Genomic DNA, 25613 nt, shown 5'->3' with positions numbered 1-25613 from the left:
GTCCTGAATCCAAGGATGTATTTTATGAGAGCGGTGGGACTTGTAGTTTAGGAGGTAGAAGCCTCAGTGTGACACCAAGTGAGAATCAGAGCTGAGCTTCTAAGAGCCCCTCCCCCGCTGCTCTCTGTCAGAGTGGAGAGGAGAGAGGATTTTTGGAGAGTTTGTTGTTTGAAAAAGGCTCATCAATCCCCAGATTGTGGTCAAAAGTTGAATGTAACATATTTTAGTAGGCATTTTTGTCAGGAATGTAGTGAAGTTATTTGTGAAGTGGAGAGAGTTACAGTGTAGACGAGAGAAGCGTCAGTTTGAGGCTATGTGTGTCTGAGGAGACAGCCTCCCATTGGTTTACATTGTAGGGTGAAAAGTGGGTCCTGGACTTTGTCATGACTCAAACAATTTGTAGTTGGTTTCTGTTGGTTTGGTTTGCTTGACTGGTTGTTGTTTGTTGACCTTGCAAATCCATATTTTGGGTTCTGGCTTGTTCTGCTTTTCATTTTGTGTTTGCATTAAAGTTCTGTTGCTGAAAAAATAAATCCAGGGTTTAGTGACTAAAAAAAGGTCCAGAGGCCCACAACTAAATATTCAAGCCAATATTTCCATGGATAAGGAAGCCTAACAAGGTCACCAAGAGATGGAAACAACTTGGAGGATAGAAAACTGTTTTAGTTTATTTGACAGCTGATTGAAGACGTGGGTCAAAACTGACCGTTACCATGGAGATGGGAACAGAAAGCTGACACAAGAGGAAGGTTCCAGCTCTAAAAAAGGAGTTTGATCAAAATCTTGAACTGCCAGTAGAAATATCCTTTTGTATGTTGACCTTTGTTGACAGAAGTCACTTTAGCTTGGCAGTGAAAAGAACGGCTGCTAGCTTGACAAAGAACTGCACAAACCAGGTTCAAGCTGGACTTTGGACCCTGGTATCTGCAACGACTCCATCAACTCCTAATCTAGCAGCTCTGCTGGGTCCAACTATTTTACAGAACATTTGACAGACCTGTGGAGCAGTGAGGACACACATGAGTGGACCTTTGCTATCTGGGTGTCCTCCAGTCACGTGACTGAAGTCATCCATTCATGTCAGTGATGTCACTTGGCAGGACTCTCATTGCCGTCTCATTCCAGAAAAGAATCCAGACTCCACCTGTGGCTCCATGATAACTGAGGGACCTCTGGTTGGAGGCTGGACGATGATGTTTGGACTGGAAGGAAAACTCCTTGTCCAAATTCCATGGTGTTCAAGTTTAAAGTCCCACAATAAGAAGTAGCTGAATCTGACAGGTGGAGGTTTGGAACTACAAGATGGTGATGTTTTCTTGACTTGATGCTCTGACTGTCAGGGTGGATGACAGCTTCTTCTGTTGCTGCATCTGAGTGGCTAGGATTGGAGGTTTTACCTCCCAAGGTTGTTTGGTTCCAGGGGAAATTTTAAAATTCCAGTCCCCAACCTGGGCTGTTCTGAAACTCTTCTCCTGAATCACTCCTGAGCTGCAGCAAGAACAAATACCAGTGCCAACCAGATCAACTTCATGGCTGCTAACAGCCTCAGACACTTGATTTCCATCAATCTGGAGCCAAGAAGGCCCTCACCTGTGGTTCTCCTCCAGGAGGGTCCAGGTTCTGCCATTGTGGCTCCTGGTGCCACTGCCAGAGAGCCTCAGCTGCACACTGCAACATTTCAACAGGAGATTGACATTCCTTCAAATGTCCTGACATCTGATTCCAATGGTTCTGTTCCATGTTTATATTTCAAATAAATCACACAATGAAAGCTGCCTCAGCTGCTTTAAGAGAGAGAACAAGCTAAGAGGTCTGAAACCAGTAAAATATGCTTTTCTGTGTGCAAACTAGTGAGGGGCATGGAAGGATATTTTACCACCAATACAGAACCCAGACTTTAGTCATGTGATGAGATGGCGACTCTGATTATGAAGTTAATGGACAAAATGTGACTTGAAAGAAAACACATTAAAAAATACTAACTAAACTAAATAAATGAATAAAGAAGCAGCACAAATAACGTTTTCTTCTGCACAAATTTACTGGAATTAGACTGTATTTTTGGTCAATGAGTAGATGAAAGAGTGTCACATATATATTATATACATGTGATACATGAACGTGGCTTTGGACAAAAGCTCAGTGAAACTGTAGGATTGTAGAATTATTTAAACGTTCCAAGTGGACTATTTCAGGTTTCTAGAAGACGCTTCAGCTCTCATCCAAGAGGCGTCTTCAGTTTTCTTCACTGATGGGAGGATTTATGGCTCTAAGGGGGCGGGACCTTCTCCAGAGGTGATTGACACATGTGAGCTCTGGGTGTCAGAGTTGTTTTGGTCAGGATGTGAAAGGGAAGTTGACTCAACTGGTATCTGTGTCAGTTGAAAGCCTCACAGTTCAGAGTCTTTCCATAATCTAGGAGCAGAAACCAAAGTCTCCTGCGATACGGATGGGATTGGAACCCACGCCTGCAGAGCACAATAGATTAGCAGTCCATCGCCTTAACCACTCGGCCACCTCATCTGCTAACAGCAACCCTGACCTTTGAAACAGCTGAACTCTTTGGAGCCCATTTGTCAGAAATGGACCCAGCAGGAGCCACTGAACACAACTCTGACATCATCAGGCTTCTTCCCAGCAGCTTGGTGCTCCAGAGGGAAGAATCCAGACCATCGCTACATCATCAGAGTGAACACCAGCTGATGCTGACCAGTTTAGGTCAAGGAGGTGAAGCCCACATCAAGGAAACAAGCCTCCTATCACTGTCCTGTGCTGAGTTTCTTTAAAAAATGTGAGACAACCTCAAGAGTTTCTGTTTCCTGTGTTGGACTTTGGCTCAGAGAATCAGAGCCAATCAGAAGCTTGTTGGTCTTGGATGCTGGTCATCAGGGGCAATGAGGGGCTCAGTGTCTTGCTCAAGGACACTTCAACATGGTCACCAGCTGAAGTGAGAACTGAACCAGCAACTCTGCTAGACGGCCACTCTGCCTCCAGGCCGTGCTCCCCTAACCTGAATCATCATGATGTCATTATTTGTTGCTTTAATTCACCAAATGTGTGACGTGGTGAGTTTGTCAGGAGTTTAAAGACCAAAGTTGTGAACACACAGAGAAGTAAACCTGTCAAAGCTGCTTCACTTGATGAGTGAAACTGAGGAACTGATAGAAGAGCAACAAAGAAAATGGAGTCAGAAGGTCGTCTTCTTCACTGCTCAGTCACAACACACACACACACACACACACACACACACACACACACACACACACACACAAATAGTTTGTCTTTGAGACAGGACAAAAAATATTTGACTGTGCCGACATGAACTTTCATTGTCTAATTTCAGTCTCCTACAAATGTGTGTGAATGTGGTCGTTGTGGCCGAGTGGTGAAGGCGATGGAATAGAAATCCATTGGGGTCTCCCTGCTCAGGTTGGAGTCCTGCCAACAATGTTAAACTGTTGACAATTTAAATTTGACTCATTTTTCCTCCACACTGTCCTTCATCACAGCATTTAACATCAGGACTGCTCCCAGATCAGCTCCATGACCTCATCCCTGCACCAGAGTACCGCCCAAGTTCATCAAAAACGGCCAAGAATAAATATATAATATGTATATAATGTGAACACACCTGTACAGGTGCGTTAACGTGCTTAATAATAGAGAATGAATGAAGGGTGCGTTCAGAGTGGAGTGCAGTACCACAGTCAGGCCAGCAGGTGGGGCTTTCGTTGGTGCTGTCTACCTAATTGCGGTATCTGTGCTCTGCCAGCAGAGGTTGTGCTTCACCACCAATCTTCTAGGGTGTCTGAGTGGTGCCGCCATGTTTAGGTTGTAGCAGGAGGCTGTAGCTGTAGGTCGTAGCAGGAGGACGTAGGTTGGTACTTGACAATTTGGATGTCGCGAAAGTCACGTGATGAATGGAGGGCTGAGTTGGAGCAGAGGGGGGCAGGATCCTGGGGGTGGACTGTCTTTAGGGGGCTGAGGTGTCTGGTGGTCTTGGTGGACCCTCTGCATCTCAAGCTGAGACCACAGAGTCCTGTGTTCTTGAGTCATTGTCTATAGTCTCTGTTGTTGGATGTTGTTGTTATTTAGAGGTTGAGGGAGAGGTGATCAGGTGGTCCACATGATGGTGGAGGTGATGAACTGTGAGTCCATCATGGCTCCACTCTCACCCCCATTGTAGTGTTCTTGGTTCACTCTGCCATGGCCCCATGTTGAAGGGTGACTGTCTCATTCAGGTTCAACCCTTTGTTAGACTCTATTAAGTCACTGACTCCTGCAAGGACAAACTCTGTAAAATATATCCATGGTGAGGCCTCACTCAGGAACTAGAACACCAAAGATGAACTGCACTTCATCCGTCAAGCTCAGTTGTGTTGGTGTTCTATGAAGTACTGCCTTCAGAAAGGCACCAAGGATGTCCTGTTGGTCCTCACTGTCCAGGTAGACAGGCTCAGGAAGAGGATCACACAACGAAAATACAGTACAAATAAATACATCCATCAATCCATTGTCTTCCGCTCATTCCTACACATTAAGGGTCACGGGGGGGTGGAGCCTATCCCAGCGTCAACGGGCTGAACCCTGAACAGGTCGCCAGTCCATCGGTGGGCCAACATAGAGAAACGAACAACTATTCACACTCACATTCATACCTACGGTCAATTTAGAGTAGTCAAAGTACAAATACATATTTATTTTTAAGAATCAATGTGTTACAAGTACGTTCAGGAAAAAACTAACCAAAATGTTCTTAAAAAAACAAAAAAAAATGTTCTTAAAAAAACAAAAAAAAATGTTCTTAAAAAAACAAAACAAAAATGTTCTTAAAAAACAAAACAAAATGTTCTTAGCAAAAACCTCTTCACCGTGTGTGTACCGCACATCTGTAAAGTGAGTGTGTGAGAGTGTGTGAGCGTAAGTGTGTAACAGTCAGTGAGCGTGACAAGAACTCCTGAAACGCTTCATCAAAGTGCTTTCAAATCTTGTTCAACTGCAACATCGTCCATTCAAACCTGACCTCATCGGTTTGGCATTGTGAAGTTTGTCACTTCAAATCTTCATTCAAGACAATTTCACCTTTAATGCGTGGACTTTGGGGGACAGTTGAAGTCCATCCAGATCCAAGAGAAGTTTTTGAAACACTTCAGAAGTGTAGCACAGTCGTGGGGGGCATGCAAGGTTGAGGGCACCCATCAGTCCCATTAGCAGTGCACAGGCCTGGGCAGCATTCCTGCATGTAGGCAAAGTCAGAGTAGTCAAAAAAGTACATCCAACTCTGTAGCGCCACCTAAGTAGAATACCAATGTTTGAGATCCTGCTTGTTCAGCATGAATGTTCCAGCAGTGGTCACCTACCTGTGTACTTTCCAATAGTCATCAGTCGCTCTTGGTGCCACCCCTGCTTGCGCCAGTGTCTCCAACAGTGTCTCAGCAGCGCCCGTGATCTTAGCAGGACTGATGAGCCTGTGGTTCAGGAACAGGTCCTTTCTAATTGTGCAGATGAGGTTTCTGTTCCAAAGCCTGCATTGTATGTTTTCATGCAAGAAGACACATCACCTCCAGCTGAGACCTGCCAGGTGGTCCTGCTTCATTCAACTCTGCTGCCTCTGCCACTGCCCTGACTGGTGAGGCTGACAGCAGGTTCTCTCTCATCTAAACTCTCTGTTTACAATGGAGGCTGAAATCCTTGTGATTGGTGGTTCAATCATCAGGTCTGTTGAACTCCCAGGTGCCAAATTTGTGGACATTATTGAACGTCTCCAGGACTCATCGACCTCCACCCCTCCTGCAGGTTCTCCCTGTCTCTGTGTGGGTTCTCTCTGGTACTCCAGCTTCCTCCCACAGTCCAAAGACATCAAGAGGGTAGTGGTTACCTGAACACTCTAAATGACTGTGAGTGTGAATGGTTGTCTGTCTGTGTGTGTTGGTCCTGGGATGGACTGGCGACCCATCAAGGGTGAACCCCCTCCCCACCTGATGTCAGCTGTGATAGGCTCCACTCCCACCAACCATTGCAGACAATCAGCATAGAAATGGAAATTTAGCTGCTATGTTGAATCACTAAAACCTTCTGAAGTCTACTTTTGCTTCAGTGGTAAAGTGGAATGTTATTAACTCTCTCAATGGTTTGAATTCTGATTTCCACCTCTTTTTATCAGATCCACATTTCAAAACAACCAGGTTTATTTGGCTCCTTTCTTTTAGCAGAGGACAGTTTTGATCCATCAACCTCTGGTTCTGGTCCCAGCTCTCTTCCTCTGCTCCTCTCTGCTCTACCATCTATTGAACAGGTCTTGATTTAGGAGAGCAGGACTGAGACAAGAACAGGAATGTGAGAGTTGAAGGTTCACAATTTGGCTCTGAAGCCTCAGCAGGTAAAGATTCATCTCTTATTTCAGAGGTGATTTGAAGAATTCATTGTTGCTGAACTGTTGATGCTTCAATTTCTGGACGTTCACTGGTGGAATGTTTGAGGGTCAGAGGTGAAAAGAGGACAAGTGCACCTGTTGTGTGTGATGGGGCACCAGCATGGAGGAAGTTGTCAAACATTTCCAGGAAATAGAGTGAAACTTCAAGTAAAGAATTAAAATGATTTAATTCTGTGTTTAACTCCCAGGCCTCTGGAATAAAACCCAAGGAACAACTGACCACCTCACCATGACTTCACACTGATAACCAGGAGGTAACCTGGTAGTCAGAGCAGCGGTGCTCAGGTCTGTGGACTCAGATGAGGGTTCTTCTTCTGGTCCTGGGTTTGAAGACATCAGCAGCCTTGTTGGAGTCAACTGGGATGTTCCTCTCAATAGACAGCAGCATTAAATCAGAGAGCCTGTCTGCTCCATGGCTCCTCCTGAGCTGGTCCTGGATCAGCTTCAGTTTGGAGAGTCTCCGTTACACTGGAGCAGAGGTCACTGGCAGTGCTGCATATACTGGGAGGAGCCTGTGGCTCTGGGTACACTGTGCCCATGTTGTTGGCTTGAAGGCAGCTCAGCGTTACTGCACATTGTTGTTTTGGAGAGTTCAAGATGAGGAGAACACCTCAAGTTCAGGACATTTTCTTCCCAGAGTGATAAAAGCAGCCAACACCTCCAGCACAGAGAGGCTGGGAGAGACCTGACACACCTCTCCAGAGACCTGGGACATGACAGCAGTGGTGGGATTTGAACCAACACCTCCTCAGAGACTGGAGCCTAAATCCAGCACCTTAGACCACTCAGCCACACTACCTCACTGAGCTATTCACTGAGTTGGTCTGCTAAAGGCATGTTGAAGAGGAAGTAACAATGATTTCAAACTTATTCTGAAGGGGGACCCCTTCCCTCCCACGGTCACAGGAAGTGACGACAGCACTGCTTGAAGAAGCCGGGGAAAAAATGGTAAAAGGACCCAATTTAAACAGAGCCTCTCTACCTCAGCAGCCATGCTAGCAAACCCCCTTTGTTTGGTTGTTGTTGTTTAGTGGCTGTGGATGAACACACAGGAGAAGTTGAGCATGAATCTGTGTTCCTGTTCACTTGAATACATGCAGGAGTAGCAGGTGGAAATACTACTGTTTATTGTTGTTCTGATTTCAGAACTGTTGACAAAACGGTGTCAGATTAAAGCATCTCCACCTTCCAGATGCTGGTCTCCTTCTGGGGTCCTGACTGACCTCCATCTTGTGTTCTGGATCCACCTGAACCCAGCAGCTCCAGATCCCTGAACTCCTTACAGGGATAGAAAATGGCTGCTGGATGGAAGTCCCCCAACTGTGGCTGTTCTGAAACTCTTCTCCTCAGTCACTCCTGAGTTGACACTGAGATGGAAACTCTGAGTATCAGGTTCAGATCAGCTGATCTGAGTTGGTCCAATCAGCTGTGAGTGTGTTCACCTTGAGTGTCACACGTGCACATCCACGACAAAATGACATCATCAAAGGAGCCCCGATACCACGAGTCACCATGACAACCAAGAACAAAATAACAAGTTACTTTGAAACAAGACCTTCATATATTTATGATGATATCACCAATATGAGCCTTCCCAGTCTGTCAGGTGGTATAATTCAGTCAGCACCAATAACAGGAGAGTCAGAGTTTAGACATCAAAGACAGACATTAAAGTCTCTGATAAAACAAAAATATAGTGTAGTACACTGGAAAAGAATATTGCAATATATTAAATATGATGTTTCCATGGAGGGGCAGTTTAACATTTTTATTCTTGGATGCATTTATATTTTAGAATCAGAAAGGCAGTGACAATGACATCATCAAGACAAAACGTGGTGTTACAAAGGTGAGGTGAGCAATTTTAACAATCAATCCAAAATTTAGGCCTGAAGTTAGAAAATAATATTTGCTAGCCAGCAATGTTAGCTAGTTAATGTTAGCAAGCTGGCAATATTTAGCACCACCAACTAGTTAAACAAGGTCAACAGCTGTTATGATGATGGTCACATGATTTAACCTTCCTCCTGTGTGACTTGTTGGAGGTTTTAAATGCAGCAAAGAACCACATCAATTTGTTGACTGCATCAAGGCTTTCTGACTTTGTCAAGAACCTCTAGTTCAACCAAATCAAACCAACAAATGTTGTTCACTGAATGATCAAATAGTGAGGGTCTGTCTGGACCAGTGATCAAAATAAGATGATAAAGCAACAATCAGAGCCAAACCTGAAGTCAGAAGTGCACTGTCAGCAACACTGCCAGCAGCTCCTCTCCCAGTCATGGGAGCTTCAGGGACTCTCATCAGCCTCGTTCTCCCATCGACCTGCACAACAACACAACAAACAAAGACGGCAGGTCCAGTGTGGTCCTGATAAGACCACTGGACTGCAGGGTCCCAGTATCACTGGTGACAGTGGTTTTACCAGCTGGGACCTTGGACAAGAACTTCTCAGAGGAAACTCATCATGGTGGCACAGAGAAGAGAACTAGACCTGAGCTGCCTGCTGGAACCTAGCAGGTGAAGGACAGAGCTCCACCTCTTTAGAGACACCACCACTGTGGGCTCATGTTGGCAAAAGAAGTGGGTCAGTTTTTGACACACACACACACACACACACACACACACACACACACACACACACACATGCATGTTCTTACACACAGAGACTTTTCCTCTGTTTTTGTTTTTGACTGGTTTTGAACCAGTCAGTGGTTTCTGTTGGTTTGATTTGCTTGACTGGTTGTTGTTTGTTGACCTTCCAAATCCATATTTTGGGTTCTGGCTTGTTCTGCTTTTCATTTTGTGTTTGTATGAAAGTTCTGTTGCTGAAAAAAAGACTTTTTTGCCTTTTTCTTGAAATAAATTTATGAGGGTCTAAACTGACCCATAACACCATGGATGTTCCAATAGTGAATGATATTAAAATGAATACTAAATCAAACCAGTCCATGTCAGAGATGTGTTCTAACACCCTCAGTAACGGTCAGGAAACACAACAACCTTTGGTTCATTTCTAGGATTTTCTTGAGGTTCATTTTACCATTTTTTAAACTGAAATTGAGGGTTTAGTGACTAAAAAAAGGTCCAGAGGCCCACAACTAAATATTCAAACCAATATTTCCATGGATAAGGAAGCCTAACAAGGTCACCAAGAGATGGAAACAACTTGGAGGATAGAAAATTGTTTTAGTTTATTTTACAGCTGATTGAAGACGTGGATCAAAACTGACCGTTAACATAGAGATGGGAACAGAAAGCTGACACAAGAGGAAGGTTCCAGCTCTGAAAAAGGAGTTTGATCAAAATCTTGAACTGCCAGTAGAAATATCCTTTTGTGTGTTGACCTTTGTTGACAGAAGTCACTTTAGCTTGGCAGTGAAAAGAATGGCTGCTAGCTTGACAAAGAACTGCACAAACCAGGTTCAAGCTGGACTTTGGACCCTGGTATCTGCAATGACTCCATCAACTCCTAATCTAGCAGCTCTGCTGGGTCCAACTATTTTGCAGAACATTTGACAGACCTGTGGAACAGTGAGGACACACATGAGTTGATCACATGATCCACTGAAGCACCATTTTACCTGCCACTGAGGTCACCAACATGAACTGGCGTTGGGACTCTTGAACTGAACCTGGTATCACAGGGACACCTGCTGCTGCAAAATGGAACAGCAACACTGAACCAAGTACAGGATTTGAGGGAGACTGATGGTCGCTGTTTGGGTTTTTGAAGAACAAGGAGGGCGTGGCTTCAAGCTGGATTCTCAGAGACTATTTCCCCAACCTCTACATTGGCATCTACACTGTCCTCCAGTCATGTGACTGAAGTCATCCAGTCATGTGACTGAAGTCATCAGTCATGTCAGTGATGTCACTCTGCAGGACTGTCACTGCCATCACATTATAGAAAAGAACCCAGACTCCACATTTATGGGGCAGTTTTGGTCTTTAAACACTTCACAGTTCCAGGTGATTTAGTCTGGCTCAAGATCTTCAGATCAACCCAGGACAGAAGGCTATGACTCCATTGGATTGTATCGTTGGAGCATTCAGAGATCTGGTGGATCTCAGTAGGAGCTGTATTTATCCACTGAATGATGCTGGTCAATGTGATCCTGCTCCTTCATCTCTAAGGCTGACAGAGCAGGAGGACCTGACTGAGAAGAAAGCTCCCCTTGAGCAGCTTCAGTCTCTGTGTGACAACACACAGGCAGAAAACCAGAATTTGAGGGAACAAGTTTCTACTCTTGAAAGTGAGAATAAAAGAGCAATCCAGGAGCTCCAGAACCTCACTGCTGTGGTGGCCAACCTCAAAATGGACCAGGACAAGAACCAGACTCAGATAGAAGATCTGATCGCAACAGTCCACAGTCTTCAGTGTGAGGGGAGGAAGGTTGATGGAGAGAACAATGAGCTCAGAAAAGAGCTGACCCACGTTCAGTCTCTGAGGGAGAGTGAAGAGGTGGAGATGAAATGTCTTGAGGAAGACCTGACTGAGAAGAAAAGTGCTCTTGATCAGCTTCAGTCTCTGTGTGACAAGAGATGGACAGAAAACCAGAATTTGTGGGGACAGGTTTCTAGTCTTGGACAAGAGAAGATCATTGCATATCAGCTGGTAGAGAACATGTCTGCCATGGTGGGCAACCTTGAATCTGTGAGGGAGGAGAACCAGACTCAGATCAGAGACCTGAACACACAAGTCCACAGTCTTCAGCTTGAGGTGAAGATGGTTTACAAGGAGAAGTGTGACCTCAAGTGTGAGCTCAACTCCATCCAGGCAGAGAAGAACAAAATGAGAGAAGAACTCACTGAGAAGAAGACGACTCTTGAACAGCTGAGGTCCCAGAGTGAGGAGAGAGAGGCAGAAAATGGATGTTTGAGGAGACGAGTTTCTACTGCATCTCAGGAGACAGAGACCTTCACTGCTGAGTTGGCCCACCTTGAATCAAGGAAGGACCAGGACCCCACAAAGACTGGCAGTCTGAAAGGTGAAGTTCAGAGTCTTCTATGTGCAGTGAGAACACAAAAGAAGAAAAGGAGCAGTGCTCATTGGGAAATCCTGGGAAATCTTCATGATTTAAAAAGCTGTTTGAAAGAGGAAAATCATGGCCTTCAAGCGAAGGTTCAGCGAACTTCTGAAGACCAAACAGACTCTCCCCTACATCCAGCCAGAGAAGAGCAAACAGACACTCCCCTACGTCCAGCCAGGGAAGAGCAAACAGACACTCCCCTACGTCCAGCCAGGGAAGAGCAAACAGACTCTCCCCTACGTCCAGCAAGGGAAGAGCAATCAGACACTCCCCTACGTCCAGCCAGGGAAGAGCAAACAGACTCTCCCCTACGTCCAGCCAGAGAAGAGCAAACAGACTCTCCCCTACGTCCAGCCAGAGGAGAGCAAGCAGACTCTCCCCTACGTCCAGCCAGGGAAGAGCAAGCAGACTCTCCCCTACGTCCAGCCAGGGAAGAGCAAACAGACTCTCCCCTACGTCCAGCCAGAGAAGAGCAAGCAGACTCTCCCCTACGTCCAGCCAGAGAAGAGCAAGCAGACTCTCCCCTACGTCCAGCCAGAGAAGAGCAAACAGACTCTCCCCTACGTCCAGCCAGAGAAGAGCAAGCAGACGCTCTCACATGTTCTTCTGCAGAGGAGCGACGGCATTCTGCTGCATGTCCTGCAACTGAAAAGCAGAATGATGGGGGCACCCTGGAGACTGGACCTGCTGCGGGTCAAACCAGAGGTCTACTGAGCCGTGTGACATCTGGTGTAGAAGATGCTCTGTTCATGTTCATAGTTTTTTCTTTGTGTGCTTTTCCTCAACTTTGTTTTCTTTGTTTGTTATATATGATGATACCTTGATCACCACAGCAGTTGATCCCAGCTTGATTAGCTGAGTGCTTTGCAGTCTAAAGCACTTTAGTGATACCTGTGGGGTCCCTTATCCTCCCTGACCACAGGGATTCAGCCTCACTGAAGGAGAGTGAACCTTCCAGGTTGCAGCTCCTAGAATCTGGAACGCTCTCCCACTGGACATGAGGACGCTGTGGACACCTTCAGAAAGAAGCTAAAGACCCATTTGTTTAGTAATATTATTGTTCATGATGGAATCGTGCCTCCTAACCTGCCCACACAGGTCAAGAGGTCAAATGATTCCCTGTTTAAAACAGCTCTTCCATCACATGGATGTGCATCCCAACAGTCAGAGCTCACCAATGCTCCTATTCCCTCCGGTGTGAGGCACTAGGAGTGACTGATGAGGGTCAGGGGGGTCAGGCTAGTCCAGATAGTGGGTCTGTATGAGGATGTTAGGGAGGGATAAGGTAGTGGCAGAGTTCAGGCTGTAGTTGTGCTCCAACAGTTAAGACAGGGCAGACAAAAAATGACCTCCTGATGGCGTTAGGAGTGATTCTTACAAGAACCAATCAGTGACAGTGGGTGGTGACCTGCTCATGTGACGCTTGTGTTGATGATTACTGGGTCTCCTCCATGCTCATTTATCATGAATGAATCCCTCTGAGTAAAACACCTGATGTCTCCTGAGTTGTTTCACAAAATGTGTGTGTGTGTGTGTGTGTGTGTGTGTGTGTGTGTGTGTGTGTGTGTGTGTGTGTGTGTGTGTGGCAATAACTACAAGTTATCTATGTATAAATCAAACAATTATTCATCAGTTGGATACATTGACAGTGGAAGTTCAGGTTTCCTGTAATTCAGTTTGCAGACGACACAGAAAACTGCCCCTGACCCCTCCCCTCATTCTGGAGGCTTTAACATGAAAATGAAAATGCTGACAGACACAAATGCAAATCAGGGTATCTGACCAGAGGTGACATATCTTTTCATACTTTTCTTTTTATATTTGTTATATATGTTCTGTATGGTTATATTTGTTATGGTTGTTATGGAGTTGATGGTTATTATCTCTGTTTCTTGTGTCTTTGTCTTTGTTGTCCTCCCCTTCGTCTGTCCTGGATTTTAGACCTTGGTTGCAGGAAGCGTGTGACCTCAACTCCTTTTTCTGTGTTGCTGAACGTAGAGCCTTGCTTCATTGTGCTCGCTAAAGTGTGATCCTCCCTGCTAATTCCTTATTTCGTTGACTAATTACCCACCAAAAATTAATACCTACTTGCTTTATTTGGCTCAAGTTTAAAAGACCATCATTCTGGTAGCAACAGTCTTTCTGCCTTATAAATTTTGCACTCTAAGTTAACGATGGCTTCTCCCTCTTGTTCTCCTCTCTCCTGCTCAGAGTGCCACATGTTTTCTTCCTCCTCTGCCTCCTTTAGTGATACTGATAAGTGTGTTAAATGTAGTTTTTTGTTGTGTTGGAGGTGAGGCTTAGCGATGTTGAATTGGACCTGCAGCGGCTCTGCACCAAAAGCTGCGAGAGCTAGCCAACCCTCACTAGCTGGTGCAGACCATCTTAGCTTAGCTCCTGGCTTAGGCCCAACTAGCGCTCCCCCAGAAGCTCCCAAGCATCTGGGAGAGCGCCAAGAAAAGTTGGGCCTAAGCTAGGATGTGCTTGATCATGAAGAATTGTTGGGTGTAAATTCATTTAAGGAGTGTTGAACTGGACCTGTTCTACTTGTAAAGTGTAACTTTTGTTACTTGGTGCTTTACAGGGTGATGACTTGACTTCATTGCAGCTTTGACCTGAGCAGGTGTTCATTCACATCTCAGTAACAGGGGACACTTTATCACACCAGTGGACAAACATCAGCATTCATCACCCAGCAGCTCCTCTGATCAACAGAACAAGTTAAAGTATTCTGGAGAATGAGGGCATCGATCCCTCTACCTCTCACATGCTAAGCTAGCGCTCTACCATTTGAGCTAATTCCCCTGTAAAGAAGCACAGCAGATAATGGAGGTTGACCTTCATCATGGTTGAATGAGCGTCACCAGTTGAAGCTTCTCTGGTTGACCAATGTAATGGAGACCAAGGGTTCCATGACATCAATGATTAATTGAAGGTAGCATTTGTCTTGGTATTAACAGTTTATGTAAATTAGAGGCACACACACATGTTAATGGTCAGGTTTATTGAATCAGCAAACATGTGAAACATTTTCTATGCCATGTGTTCTGGGGAGGGACCTGAGAAGCACAGGGGGACCGGCCATCCTGCCTGTGGAAAATGAAGACCCCAGTGTCAGTCAGTGGGAATCACTGTGCAAGGCCTGGTATTTTGTGTTTGTCAAGTTTGTCTCATGTAAATGTGGGAGTTTCAGTCGTCACGGTCAGTCCTCACCTCTTCCTGGTGGTTTCCTTAAAGGGGGTGGAGCCAAAAGGGGAGAGTGGCCCAAGGAAGCTCCTTAGGAGCTGTAGGTGCAAACCTTTGGTCCCAGATTGGGGGGGGGGGGTACTGATTGTAGAGTCTGGTTGTGGTTTGTTTTATTTGTTCTTTCAGCAGAGGATGGTTTCAATCCATTGACCTCTGGGTTCTGGGCCCAGCTCTCTTCTGCTGAGCCACTCTGCTGGAGCAGGATTGTGAAAAGAAGAGGGATCTGAATTTCAAATGTTTTACATTGATAGGCTCCAGCCCACCCCCACCCCCCTCGATAAGTGGAAGAAAATGGATGTTTCCCAGTTTGGTCATGTCATTCCCTTTTTTTAACCTGTCCTGTTCAGGAAATGGAAATGGAAATTTAGCTGCCATGTTGAAAAAGAAAAACCTTTTGAAGTCTACTTTTGCTTCAGTCAGAAAGTGGACTGTTGTTAACTCTCACAATGGTTGGTGATTGTGGAGGAAGACAAAATCCTTATGAACCTCTTTTTAACAGACACACATTTCTAAAGATGCAGGTTCATTTTATTTTTCTTCTTTTAGCAGAGGATGGTTTTGATCCATTGACCTCTGGGTTCTGGGCCCAGCACGCTTCCTCTGCACCACTCTGCTCTACCATTGACTGAACAGTCCTTGTTTTAGGACAGCATTCTCTGTCTTTGTCTCTGCCCTGCTCTCCTGCTCTCTTTCCCCCCACCCGGTCAAAGCAGAAGGCCGTCCCCACTGATCCTGGATCTGCTCCACGTTCCTGCCTGTTAAAAGGAAGGTGTTCATCACCACTGTTGCAGGATGTGCTGCTGGTGGAGAATTGTTGGTGTAGATTCATTGAAGCAGTTTGGTGCTGGACCTGCTCTACTAGTAAAGAGTCATGAGAGAACTTTGTTGTGACTTAACACACACACACACACACACACACACACACACACACACACACACACACACACACACACACAATCCTAAACAGGATAAGTGGAAGAAAATGGATGGATGGATGTTTCCCAATGTGGCTCTGCAGCAGGAGGTCTTGTAGAAACAGGGACTGACCTGACACCAGCTCCCTCTAGAACAAAGGTTCATTCATTCATCAGTGCCAGGAGGCCTAAAAACACAAAACACCAATTCAATCCAGGACCTTGGAGCCTAAACTGAAACTCCATCACACGGTGGCTCTGCTGGGGCTCCCACAGGTGAGTGAGGCTGAGCTCCAGTCTGCTCTGAGGAGGCAGCAGACATCTGCACCACTCAGAGGTTTGGTTGGTGGCTTTGACAAAATCCCAACAAACTAAAATCCTGTTGAATCAGGAAGTTCTAGTTGAACTCTCATCCACATCACATGACCAAGAAAACCTCCACTTTCATTCAGACCAGAACAGACAAACATAGAAACATTGACACGACAGGTGGGCACCGTCAACTTAAAGCACGTTAAAATGGCAAAATATGAGGCCATGCATGCATTTATTATGCAAAATATTTAATACTTTATTGATAATAAGGATTCCAAGAAACTTTCTAAAACCAGGCCGACCTGTGCCGTGTGCTAGCCTATGGAAACAAACAGACCCAGAATCAGATATAGAGGTTCAGGTTCTGGATGGTTCTGGTTGGTTCCTGCAGTTAAAGGCATATATATCCAAGTGTGTGTATATGTGTGTGTCAAAAACTGACCCACTTCTTTTGCCAACATGAGCCCACAGTGGTGGTGTCTCTAAAGAGGTGGAGCTCTGTCCTTCACCTGCTAGGTTCCAGCAGGCAGCTCAGGTCTAGTTTTCTTCACTGAGCCTCCATGATGAGTTTCCTCTGAGAAGTTCTTGTCCAAGGTCCCAGCTGGTAAAACCATTGTCACCAGTGATACTGGGACCCTGCAGTCCAGTGGTCTTATCAGGACCACACTGGACCTGCCGTCTTTGTTTGTTGTGTTGTTGTGCAATGTGAGAGAATGTGACAGACCATTTTATACCAAAGAAAGGCTGTGTGTGTGTGTGTGTGTGTGTGTGTAACCATGTTAAACTCTTTTAAATAAATGTTTCAACCTGCTATTATTTGGATGCTGTATGATTCCTGCAACCCCAAACTAACTCAGGTGTTCGTACTGCAACCTAAAGTATGGTGATGAGGAGAATGATGAACAATCCACAAGGTGATCAGAAAATAAGAAATGGATTCAGGAACAACAAACCCATCTCTGAACATGTGATTGAAACATGTGAGTGGGACTGGCAGAACCTGGCTTTACCTCAAAGTGTCTCATCCAGAGATCTGTGACAGGCGTCTGCTGTGGAGGGTCAGTCTGTCCGTCCACATTCAGATCATCGATGCAGCGACTCTGCTAGGATCAAACTACTCAGGATGAAACAGACCAATGTTGACATCAAGTAGCAACTCAGCAGCTGATCAACAGAGTCCTCAGCACCAGTAGAGCCTGGTCCTGGTCCCTGGGGGGCTCCAACCACCAGCCTCTCTGTTAACAGCCGAGCGCCACAGAGACTCTGAGTCTCCTGCTGTTCATGAAGAGTTTTCAGGCTAAATTCAGTGTGTGAGGTCCACACTGCACATTTGAGGGACCATGAAGGACAGAGGAGAGTCTGACTGTCATGGTGAAAGCCTTCAGCACTAGAACTGAAACAGCCCCACCATCTTAACCCCCCCAGACCAAACATCATCGTCCAGCCTCCAACCAGAGGTCCCTCAGTTATCATGGAGCCACAGGTGGAGTCTGGATTCTTTTCTAGAATGAGACGGCAGTGACAGTCCTGCCAAGTGACATCACTGACATGACTGGATGACTTCAGTCACGTGACTGGATGACTTCAGTCACATGACTGGATGACTTCAGTCACGTGACTTCAGTGCCAAACAGTGCACACTGGTGCCTACCAGTCAAAACCACCTCAGACTGTATCATTCTATATGCTTGGCTGTAGTGTGTGTGTGTGTGTGTGTTTTTAAAAAAGCAAAAAAGTCTTTTTTTCAGCAACAGAACTTTAATACAAACACAAAATGAAAAGCAGAACAAGCCAGAACCCAAAATATGGATTTACAGAGGAAGCGTGCTGGGCCCAGAACCCAGAGGTGGATGGATCAAAACCATCCTCTGCTAAAAGAAGGGAACAAAATAAACCTGGTTGTTTTGAAATGTGAATCTGTTGAAGAAGGTGGAAATGGTGAGGCAGTCAGTTGTTCCTTTTGTTTTATGACAGAGACCTCATTGTTAACTAAATCATTTTAATTCTTTACTTGAAGATTCACGCTTTTTCACTCAAAATGTTTGACAACTTCCTCCATGCTGGTGCCCCATCACACACAACAGGTGCACTTGTCCTCTTTTCTCCTCTGACCCTCAAACATTCACAGTCTTCCAGTGAACGTCCAACTATCCTCTGAAATAAGACATGAATCTTTCCCTGCTGAGACTCCTGATCTCTGACTGTCACTAGCATGTGCTAGCAGAATACAGCACTCCTTCTTCATGATCTGTCTTTGTCTCTGACCAGCTCTCCTGCTCTCTTTCCTCCTACCAGTCAAAGCAGACATCTTCACCTACTGATCTTGGATCTGCTGCCCGTTCCTGCCTGGTAAAAGAAGGAACCAGCACCTGGTTCTCCAGGCTGAATGAACTCCAGGACGTTGGCCAGCCGTGTCAGTTGAAACCTTATTTGTCCAAATAGAGAAAAAATAAGTCTGATTGTTGATGAAAGATGTCATCATGGCTTTGAAACTGTGGTTGGGGACCAGCCAACATGAGCACATTCATGGAAGAATAGCAGTAAAAACAGGAAGTGTTAGTTAGCAAGTACTCACCAGTCTGTCACTATCATACTTGATTCTAGTGTAACAAAATGGCTGCTGCTGACTGTGCTGCCTGGTGGAGGATCACTCTTCACCATCCTCTCAGGCCTTGATGGAACCAAAAAGGCCAGTTCCTGGAGAAGATCTTCTAGGGGTCCAGGTTAAAGCGGTGCCCCAGCTGGCACCAGGCGCTGACCCAGGTCCTGCATGGGAGATACTGTCAGTTCTGTTCTGCACTGCTCACAACCACAGGCTGGTGTTGAGGCCTGCAGCAACCAGGGCCCCAGTCACCAAGAGTATAAAGGCTGGTCATTGTGGCAGTGGGAGGAGTCAAAATGAAGACAGACCAATGAGAGCAGGACGTTCCTGGAGAAGTCAGAAGAACTTGACCATGTTTCCTACAGTACCCAGGAGGCCTGGTAGTTGTTGAAGGAAGCTCCAAAAGCAAAGAGCAGACAGCAGGACATCAAAAGAAAAGATCCAGACACTAAAACTACAAGTAGAAACAAGAAGAAGTACTAAAAGCTTTGGAAAGATACTCCAAGGTTGGATATACATTATTATATACACTACTATTCTCATTGACTCCTAAAGAGGGACAGGAAACATTAGAATGTGGATCAGATCAGCTGATTTCAGTGTTGAGTCCATCCCTCCATCCACTTTCTGTTCTTAACCTTTAAGGGTCGGGGGGGGGGGCGATCCCAGGTGACATTGTTCAAGAGGCAGGGTTCACCCTGGACAGGTCACCAGTCCATCAGGAGAAATGAGGTGGTCGGTATCATGCAACCTAAACTAAAACATTAGTCAGGTCAAATTCAGATTAAAGCAAGAGTCTCCAGATCAAAGTCAGAATTCCTGATGATGTCATCAGGGCTTTGACAGGAGCTAGAATTCTGTCTTTGATCTCAGGAGGACATGAAAGAAACACAACTGAGGAAAGTAGAGGAGAACATTCAGCTTCATTAGAAACACTTGAACTGTTGAACAGTAGAATTTGTTTGAAACAGTTTACAACACTGAGTGACAGGATTGAAGAGGGAAGGTTTTCTGCTTTAAAATTAATTCTAACTTAAAAGTCAAGTCAAGTCAATTTTAATTATAAAGTGCCTAACTAATCCTAACCCTTTCATCTACTGATTAACCACAAAATGCAGTCAAATGCCAGTAAATTCTGAGTATTTATTCATTATTCATGATTATTTATTATTTTTGAATCCATTTTCATTGTCACTCTTCTGTTCATTTTCAGTTTGATTCATAAAAATGAACAAACTTTGACGTGTTTTCTTCTCTTGTGTGTCAACAACTTTGGATTGGGAATCTCCTGACAAACAGACCACATGACCAGGAGGAAGTGTTGTTGGTGAGTTTGGCTCCTGAGCTCAAGACAGTTGGGACCAATAAAGGACAGCTTCAAATGCAGCTGTGAAGCCTCATTGTCAGCTGGGAGGAACGACAGGTGTCTCCCTCTAGTGGCTCCTCACAGCAACACCAGCCTCATTTCAAACACATGCATCCACCACCTCACTACCAAAGGCCAGTTGGGCCTGGACAGACAGGAGAGTTTCAAGTGTTGGACAAAGGTCTTTAAGATGTTCTTATTAATTCTATAACATCTGAGATTAAAATCTATGGAATTACAACCAACAAGCAGCCAAACACCTGATCAGATGCTCCCTCATCAGGCTGAGAAGAATCAATCTAAACTGGGATGAAGAAAATTAACTGAGAGCAGAAACCTCCTGATTGGATGACATGGACCCACCTGATCCATGTCAGCCTTGTTGGAGCAGAAAGAGGTGGATCAGAGGAATCAGTGGATCAAGACTCAGGTGGCAGATGAAGAATCTCTGTATTCACAATGAAGTCAGAGAAATCTTCCAACGTGAGAGAACGTGACAGACCATTTTATACTGAAGACAGGCTGTGTGTGTGTGTGTGTGTGTGTGTGTGTGTGTGTGTGTGTGTGTGTGTGTGTGTGTGTGTGTGTGTGTGTGTGTGTGTGCGCGTGCATATGTACCATAAATGACAAATTAGTAGCAAAATCGATGTGGACCCCAGGCGTTTAAAAGAGACCAGGCGTCTCTTGGTAACAGGCTTTTATTTTGGCGCTGGCCAGCACTGGGCCACTATTATTATTTTTTTAGCAATAGGTATACAAGGTATAACAATATACTGAAGTACTTTAAAGAACAGTAGTGCAAATATCAAGATTGTCCAGAGAACACTTTACACAAGAACACTTTATTAGTAAGAAAAGGGGCGTGACAACTTGAGGCCCGTATCCTTCCACTTCCACGACAGTCTCATGCAGCCAAAATAGCAGATTTACACATTCACAATGACGCGTTACCACCTTGAAGATCTTTTTTTTTGCATGGAACCGTGAGCTTGAAGATTTGCTGTCTGCGGTGCACTGACATCATGAGACATAAATTACTGGGAAGTAAAAATAAATTGCAAAATCTTACATGAAACCAAGTTAATATAACATTGATCTCAAATAACGGCCCCCAGGCGTTTAAACAAGCCTGGCGTTTATTTGAGACAGGCGTCTACTTTACAAAATGAGGTCGGACCCTCGGCCATCAAATGAGACCCGGCGGAACTTTGACACCAGGCTGTTAATTGGTGATTTACGGTATTTATTTTACTGACTACTTCATTGACAGGTGGTAAAAATGTCTGGTGTTTCCTGAACTTAACTGAGTGCTGCTCAGTAAAGTTGCCATGACTTGAGATTCTCTTCCTGCTGGGTCCATTTCAACATTCTTATCCTTCCTATCACTGGAGATAAAGTATCAGTCAGGGCTGTACTTGATTAGTACTGCATATAGTACACATCAGTCACTGCCATTACACAGTGGAATGGTAGTTGAAGTACTGTTTAGCAGCAAGCTGAAAACTGTTGTGGTCTTTGACAGTTCTCTTGTTTCTGAATGAAAATCCTGTGAAGGAGAATCATGGAGACATCCTAAAAATGGCTGAGGTCTCTGAGCTGCAGCAGGTCTGAGCTGCTTTTGATCCCCAGATGATGAGGAGGCAGTGAATGGTGGGTTTGGTGGAGCTGGAAAAAGGCTGCAGGTGGGGAGGGGTCTGCTGGTGTCAGGACTTCCTCTCCAGGTCTGAGGGCTTCTCCCTGCAGTTCCCACAAACACCACAACAGTCCTGGAACCCCTGCAGATGGTGGAGGACCATGATGACCCTGATGCACCATCAGGCCATCAACCAGTCCTGATGATCAAAAAGGTCCCTCCACTCATCCAGGCTCAACTCTAGAAGAAGCTTCTGGAACAGATGAGCAAACACTCTCAACTAGAAATCCTGATGTAAACACACTGGCAAACCAACGTTTACCACAATGTTGATTTTTACAATTTCCTTCAATGTTTGAAAAACATCAAAGTGGACAGAAGCCCAGATGGTCCAAACCTGTTTCCTGTCTCCTGCCATTGTGGAGAGCCTCTGTTCTGTCCTGCTGCTGTCCAGTTGTCTCTACTGAGCACCTCTGCTGGTTCCACCTTGAAGAGGGTCTGAGCTAAAACTGAACCTTGGGGAACTTCAACCTTTGATCTCAGAGTTTTGTGTTTGATCTTAGAAGTCTTTGTTCTCTCAATGTCAAGTTTTTTACTCTTTTTGCTGTTTTCCCCACACTTGAAGGAGAGTTGTACCAATCAAGATCATCAGGCAGGAATGCACTCCAAACCAAACTGCTTTTTCTCGTTTTTATTTTTTCTTCATTTTTTCATCCACACCTACTGATCTTGGATCTGCTGCCCGTTCCTGCCTGGTAAAAGAAGGAGCCAGCACCTGGTTCTCCAGGCTGAATGAACTCCAGGACGTTGGCCAGCTGGCACCAGGCGCTGACCCAGGTCCTGCATGGGAGATACTGTCAGTTCTGTTCTGCCCTGCTCACAACCACAGGCTGGTGTTGAGGCCTGCAGCAACCAGGGCCCCAGTCACCAAGAGTATAAAGGCTGGTCATTGTGGCAGTGGGAGGAGTCAAAATGAAGACAGACCAATGAGAGCAGGACGTTACTGGAGAAGTTAGAAGAACTTGACCATGTTTCCGACAGTACCCAGGAGGCCTGGTAGTTGTTGAAGGAAGCTCCAAAAGCAAAGAGCAGACAGCAGGACATCAAAAGAAAAGATCCAGACATAATCCTCCTCTGAGTCCACAGACCTGAGCACCGCTGCTCTGACTACCAGGTTACCTCCTGGTTATCAGTGTGAAGTCAATAAAATAATTAATAATAATAATAAAAGAAATAAATAATACTAAATCAAGGCCTGTTTAATAGATGGTAGAGCAGAGAGGAGCAGAGAGGAGCAGAGGAAGAGAGCTGGGACCAGAACCCAGAGGTTGATGGATCAAAACCATCCTCTGCTAAAAGAAAGGAGCCAAATAAACCTGGTTGTTTTGAAATGTGGATCTGATAAAATGAGGTGGAAGTCAGAATTCAAATCATTGAGAGAGTTAATAACATTCTACTTTTCCACTGAAGCAAAAGAAGTCTTCAGAAGGTTTTAGTGATTCAACATAGCAGCTAAGTTTCCATTTCTATACTGATTGTCTGCAATGGTACATGGGGGTGGAGCCTATCACAGCTGACAATGGGTGAGGAGGGGGTTCACCCTTGATGGGTCGCCAGTCCATCCCAGGACCAGCACACACAGACAGACAACCATTCACACTCAGTCATTTAGAGTGTCCAGGTAACCACTACCCTCTTGATGTCTTTGGACTGTGGGAGGAAGCTGGAGAACCAGAGAGAACCCACACAGAGACAGGGAGAACCTGCAGGAGGGGTGGAGGTCGATGAGTCCTGGAGACGTTCAATAATGTCCACAAATTTGGCACCAGGAAGACAGCAGGTGATGGCACCTGGGAGTTCAACAGACCTGATGATTGAACCACCAATCACAAGGATTTCAGCCTCCATTGTAAACAGAGAGTTTAGATGAGAGAGAACCTGCTGTCAGCCTCACCAGTCAGGGCAGTGGCAGAGGCAGCAGAGTTGAATGAAGCAGGACCACCTGGCAGGTCTCAGCTGGAGGTGATGACATCACTGGCCTCAGTCCTCACCAGTGCTCTGCCTAGCAACAGGGACGATGGAGAGAAACCAGTAGAAGCACTCTGAGAGTTGGAGACAGCAGGAGAGAGACCACGACAGAGTCACCCATGGGAAACTGTTGGATCCACTCAGGACTGGCTGGACAGACACAGATCAAAGTCAGAATTGAGTCCAGAGAGGTGGAGGCACCTGGAGCCACTGGATCAGTTTGATCTTTGAGCAGCACAAAGTAGTTTGACACATGAAGGTCGTCTGGAGAGAAGAGAGGAAGAGAAATCCATCTCCCTTCTCCTCAACGGATGAACACAGGAGAGGACGGACATCAGATGGACAGAGAGCAACACTGCTGGACTCTCAGAGCTGTTAAGGCGTCCAGGTGCAGCCAGGAGACAAACAGGGACGCTGCTTGAGGACATCATCCAGGAGGCTCTCCATGGTGTGGAGCTGGGGTCTCAGACTGGAAGCTCTGGCTGCTGAGTTGTCCAACCAGCCGTCACATCACCTCCTGAGCTCTCAGCCTCCTCTTGACCAGGTTCTGGATGCTGACTCAGCAGGAGACAGGAAAGGAATCAATGTTGAAGGAATTCCAAAGCGTCCATCAACCTGCAGGACAAACTCCTTCACTGTGTGGGAGGTTCAGAGTCCCTGGTTTGATTGCAGCTTTGACCTGAGCAGGTGTTCATCCTCATCTCAGTAACAGGGGGACACTTTATCACACCAGTGGACAAACATCAGCATTCATCACCCTGCAGCTCCTCTGATCAACAGAACAAGCTGAAGTATTCTGAGAAGGAGGGCATGGATCCCTCTCCCTCTCACATGCTAAGCTAGCACTCCACCATTGGAGCTAAGTCCCTGCTAATGAGCAGCAGATGATGGAGGTTGACCTTCATGCAGGGTTGGATGACCTTCACCAGTTGGAGCTTCTCTGGTTGACCAACATGTGGAATCTCTGTCAATACTCTAGTGGTGTTTAAGTGGTGACAATATGGGTTAGTGACTGGGAGTGTGTGTGTGTGTGTGTGTGTGTGTGTGTGTGTGTGTGTCTGTGTCTGTGTGTGTCTGTGTCTGTGTCTGTGTGTCTGTGTGTTTATATGCAAATCTTTCCATGGAACAACGGTTTTTATTTGAAGCAAGAGCCTCCAGATCAAAGAGAGAATTGATGATGATGTCATCAGGGGGCTTTGATAGTGTATTTATTTGTACCTAGAATTCTGTCTTTGATCTCAGGAGGACATGAAAGAAACTCAACTTTAAAAAGTATATGAGAGCATTCAGCTTGGTTAGAAAACATTTTGACTGTTCAACAGTAGAGTTTGTTCGAAACAGTTTACAACACTCAGAATTAAATTGAAGACAAAAACCTTCCACACTTAAATCCTGTCTCTAACTTCAAACTGGGGATGAACATTTTTATAATCAATCTGTCTCTATGTGTTGGCCCTGCCATGGACTGGTGACCTGTCCAGGATAAACCCCGCCCCTCACCTGAGGGCTGCTGGGATAGGCTCCACCCCCCACGAACCATTGCAGATCATCAATAACCAAAGCTACTAAGGAGGATTACAGTTTGTCCTTGCAGGAGTCAGTGACTTAATAGAGTCAAACAAAGGGTTGAACCTGAATGAGACAGTCACCCTTCAACATGGGGCCATGGCAGAGTGAACCAAGAACACTACAATGTGGGTGAGAGTGGAGCCATGATGGATTCACAGTTCATCACCTCCACCATCACGTGGACCACCTGATCACCTCTCCCTCAACCTCTAAATAACTCATTCCCTGACCGGGAATCGAACCCGGGCCGCGGCGGTGAGAGCGCCGAATCCTAGCCACTAGACCATCAGGGACCACACTGAGCTCTCCAACAACAGAGACTATACACAATGACTCAAGAACACAGGACTCTGTGGTCTCAGCTTGAGATGCAGAGGGTCCACCAAGACCACCAGACACCTCAGCCCCCGAAAGACAGTCCACCCCCAGGATCCTGTCCCCCCTCTGCTCCAACTCAGCCCTCCATTCATAACT

At 45.6% G+C, this 25613-nt stretch overlaps 1 non-coding gene across 1 annotated transcript; it reads right to left on the bottom strand.

Moving 5' to 3' along the window:
- Nucleotides 1–25360: 25360 nt before the first annotated feature.
- On the bottom strand, nt 25361–25432 carry trnae-cuc (transfer RNA glutamic acid (anticodon CUC)). The gene has a single exon. It is a non-coding gene; the product is annotated as a tRNA-Glu (tRNA).
- Nucleotides 25433–25613: the final 181 nt, after the last annotated feature.

This window comes from Aulostomus chinensis, chromosome 1, assembly GCF_037954235.1.
Source record: "Aulostomus chinensis isolate RoL2024-O1b breed Wild chromosome 1, RoL_Achi_v1.0, whole genome shotgun sequence".
In the NCBI taxonomy this organism is placed as follows: domain Eukaryota; kingdom Metazoa; phylum Chordata; class Actinopteri; order Syngnathiformes; family Aulostomidae; genus Aulostomus; species Aulostomus chinensis.
The sequence above is the reverse complement of the archived record's forward strand: the minus strand, read 5'-3'. Positions and strand labels throughout refer to the sequence as shown.